The sequence below is a fragment of the Sinocyclocheilus anshuiensis genome, unplaced genomic scaffold (assembly GCF_001515605.1).
Source record: "Sinocyclocheilus anshuiensis isolate Anshui unplaced genomic scaffold, SAMN03320099.WGS_v1.1 scaffold1562, whole genome shotgun sequence".
Classification (NCBI taxonomy): Eukaryota; Metazoa; Chordata; class Actinopteri; order Cypriniformes; family Cyprinidae; genus Sinocyclocheilus; species Sinocyclocheilus anshuiensis.
This window is the reverse complement of record NW_015542414.1, coordinates 301,077-305,908: the sequence shown is the minus strand read 5'-3', so window position 1 is coordinate 305,908 and position 4,832 is coordinate 301,077.

The following is a 4,832-nucleotide window of genomic DNA, read 5'->3' as shown; positions in this document are numbered from 1 at the left end:
TATTTAAATGTCATCTGAGCAGTTGACACAACTGTAAATAAATAAATAGGATGGAGGACAATGACCCCTAAAGAACAAGTTGGATTTACTTTTAAACTGTAATATAGACTTAGATATAGGTTTAGTTTATGCAGAATGATGTTGCATCAGCTAATGTGATATTATAGGAATGAAATGCATAGAAACATTTTCTAATTTATTTGTTATGACACAAAATGTAAAATATTAAAACAGGGGCAAGATGGCCCCTACTGGAGTAAAGTGGCATATTTTAATAAAAGGTATGTCATAATATCATCACTATGAATGCAAATTTAATTTACACTCAAATAACCTATTGGTTTTAAGCAAAAGAGACAATGTCTGAAATTTAATTCATAGAAATATTGAATAATAAACCCATGAATTACAATAAGTATTATATTTAAAAAAAAATAATAACACTAGTAACAACACACCACTTGTGGCCTTCTGTGCCAATTCTGGGAGAGACACAAAAACAATAATACACAAGATCACTGTTTTCCAGAGACACTAATTTAGATCACTTAACCACAAAGCAATTTTGACTGACTAAATCTCACAAATATTGATATTCAAATTAAATGACAAAATTAAAAATAGTGTAGCCATTCATCAAAAGTGCTGAGATGAGATTTTGTGCCATCTATGGTCAAGAAAAAAAAAATGAGGGGATGCGTGTGTGTGTGTGTGTGGGGGGGGTAATCTTACCCTGTCTTACCCAAATTACCGTAGTCTATGTTTTTATTATTATCATTATTTCTTACAAACACTGACAGTGAGAATAAAGTGATGGAAACAAGGAACATGCCTTTTTTTCTTGTGACATACAGAAAACATGGTTTTTGAAGTCAACAGGCTAAGGACAACACATTCTCATGACTTTTTGTAAGTATTTTATGATTTGGCAAATTGGCGCTCATTGCACCCCGAGGTTTAGGTTTGGGGTGCATCTTAATTACCCACAAATTGTAAATTTTTGTGAGATTGTACTAATTCATATGAAAATGCAAACCTGTATAATACTTACAAATTCTCAACTTTTCAGGTTTCTGGCCAGCAAAAAAAATAAATAAATGAATAAAAAAGCATAGGCCTCCTGCAGAGTTTTGCTCCAACCCTAATCAAACACACCTGAACCAGCTAATCAAGGTCTTCAAGATCACTCAAAAGCTACAGGGAGGTGAGTTTGATAAGGGTTGGGGCTAAACTCTGCAGGACAGTGGCCCTCCAGGACTGAAGTTGTCCATCACTGCTCTAGAATGTCATTATGATTAGTTTTCACTAATGTAATGGAATAGTCAAGCCTATAGGTAATCATTATTTGTGGTGGGGTTCAACAATTGTTTCCAACAGAATATTCAAGAGAGAAAGGGGACAAAAGACAAATTCAGAAAAAAAAAATATTCAGGACTTGGAATGGAGATTTTCACAGAAGTATTTACAGTTTATGTTTCACCGCTCAGTCAAAACTACTACACCACAGATCCAACTATGAAAACAAAAGATAATGAACACAAAAACATTTGTACATGCATGCACTGTTGTGGCAAAGAAATCCACTTGAAAATAATAAAGTAACTCACCTTTCGTCACTGTAATGAAGTCAGTTTATTTCATCTTGTATGACAGCATCCCAGCCTCAGCAAGGACATATTGGAGGATGAACCTGTTTAAATCATTAAAGGGGTCATATGATGCTATTTAAATTTTTCCTTTTTCTTTGGAGTGTTACAAGCTCTTGGTGCATAAAGAAGATTTGTAAAGTTGCAAAGACTAAAGTCTCAAATCCAAAGAGATATTCTTTATAAAAGTTAAGAGTCAACCACGCCTACCTAAAACAGCTCGTTCTAACACGCCTACACAGATGTGGGAAGATTTGCATAATGCCTAACAACTTTTATTCTCGCAGTAGTATTGTTGCTGCCGCCGCCATGTCGTGAAGGCACTGTGTGTTTCGTTGTGAAGGCGAAACTACTTTGTTTGGTCTTCCAAAAGAGGACGAAATCCGCTTCCTCATGTCTGGAGCTGATCCGTGCTGGTCGCTGAGGAAATATTATGTCCCCACTGGATGCAACAAATGCCTCGTTTATAATGGGTTTTAAAAATGTTTTGTCTCGTCGCTCCGGCCGGACACGTCATCACAGTATGGTAACATTTCCATCACACGCTTGAGGTATTCGGCCAATCACAACGCACTGGATAGCTGGCCAATCACAGCACACCTCGCTTTTCAGACCGATGAGCTTTGTAAAAATCGATGCGTTTCAGAAAGGCGGGGCATAGAGGAGAAACAATAATGTACAGTATGTGGAAAAGAATGTGTTTTTTGAACCTTAAACCGCATAAACACAGTTCATTACACCAAATACACAAAATAATGTTCTTTTTTAGCAACATCATATGACCCCTTTAATTAGTTTACACTATAATATGTTATACTGTATATTGTAATATATAATATATTGTAATTGACTTTAAAATATAAACCTACCATAAAAAATATTATTCACTGATGTAAAAAATGTGAACTAGCCATGATTATGTATATAAGATAGCATCTACATGGTACTTGAAGGTGAACTACGTTTTGAAAAAAAATGTTTTTACATTCTTAATCATGTCATCTGTATTTGGGTCTAACGATTTCAGCCTATGGACAATTTGATTGAGCAATAAAAGATGGGACTGACAAGGCACGAAGGGCTTATTATACCATAATAAAATCATTGTTAATCCTAAATTCGCAGCTAATCAATTTCACAGATGATCAAATAATACATAATAAAAAACCCAGACCCAGAGAGCACACTGATGGAGTCGTGGAGTACAAGTTGCATTTCTTCACAGAGTGCAGCAAATAAGACCATTAAAGACTATTACTTTTCTCAAATAGCTTGCATTTCTACCTGATTTCCAGTGAGCAAGTCATTTAGAAAGACGATTGGGAGAAAAGGAAGAATGTGTCCAGCTCACAGCGCAATATATGTCAGTCTTTCTTTGTGTGGGTTTATTATATCATTTATGTGTGTGTGTATGTTTATTGCTTATTGTTTGGCAAAATTGTGCTACTCTACACATTCATACCATTAATCACAGTCATGCTCATTCAAACTGAACTGAATTGAATTGAGCTGAGTTGAAAGAGAGAGAGAGATTATCTGAACATCTGTTCGATGAAGAGATTTTAACACACTCAGTGCATTTTCATGAGTGCATTGACACAACATAATCCTTGTAACCTCAGAAGTGATTTTAAAGCTTCATTAAATTACATTTTAACATATAATATAAGCTTGTTTGAAACTGAACAGGTCTGGTTGCATTCATAATTAAATGATTCACAATACCCACTGTGCTACTGCAATAGTGATCATTCTCACCATGAACGTAGGCTCAAATTTGTGTATCAAAGTGGCTTATGTTTCAGTGTTACATATCATTCTAGATAAATGTGAAATATGTCATATATAAGTGGTTATATAAAACAAGGCTTAGGCCATTTCAAGTTGATCTTAGTTAATATATACTCTGTCAGGTACAAAAAAAAAAAGGTTAAAAAAAAATCTTGTACAACCATCCAGAGTATAGGAAGAGGAAGACTCTTATTGATGCCCTTAATGTATATATATGTGAAGCTGCCTATAGGTACCAAGCACCATTTGATATTTCAACACCAATATCTGCTGTATGAAATGTACAAATGTGCATGTTGGCAGCAAGCTGGGATTTTATATATGAAGATATCAGAAGATATATATATATTTATATCAGGCTCCTCTGCTCAGTAATTTCACTTTAATGGCAAAAAAAAAAGTTATTAGTCAGTTATTGAATGCCTTTTTTAAAAATGTCCAATGTTATTTTCATAGGAGCCTGATAAAAATGCTCATTTAAAAGAAAAATCTCAGATGGACTTTTTGCATCTTAAGTCTTCTTATAAAATGAACAAAATTAACAAGAACAAATCATTTAAAAAGCTGATGTTTTGGGATATGTATAGAAAATCTGGTCATATACAACATAAACTAATACAGCAAATATCCAATTCCAATTCAGTGGTTGTGTCTACTATAACAAATCAAATTGCACCAGATTTCAAAAGGTCCTATTCTCCACATGACAAAAGATTATGTCACTTATTTTGTAAAAAGTGCATGTCGACTGGGTGTCACTTTTCATATCATACTTCGTTATGGACTACCAGACAAATAAGACTGTAATCATGAGAATACAAATGCATCAGATATACATTTTCAATCATCACAAAGCACTTAACACAAACTCATTTAAAACATATCTGTGAAAAGAAACATGTTAGCCTATTGGCAAACATGTCTGGATCTTCAAAGAGAACCTTGTGCTTCAAAAATATGAAACCAAATGATATAACAAAATATCTTTTCGGTTTACTTAAAAAAATATTAAAAACATGCCACACCACCAGAAACAACAAAAACACATTTAAAGAGTTTAAAGCTCTGTGAGCTAAAGTGTTGTAAAGAAACACTTTATAACGTACTTAAAACTTACTGCTAACCATTTCCACCACCAAGTTGACCTTTCAGGGGTTTTTTTAAATGAAGGGAATAAAATACATAAAAAACTGTTTTGTCAAGTTTCAATCCCCCCCATCTCCCTATATTGCTACCTCTTCCCCTATGGTATGAGACAAGGGCAATTTGGCCAAAAAATAAGGAAACATAATTTTTTGGCTAATATTAGACTTTTTTTAAGCATCAAAGACATATTTAAGCATGAAAGTATGTTGGAAATTTTAAAAGTATTTATGAACTCCCAGCCCTACTTCA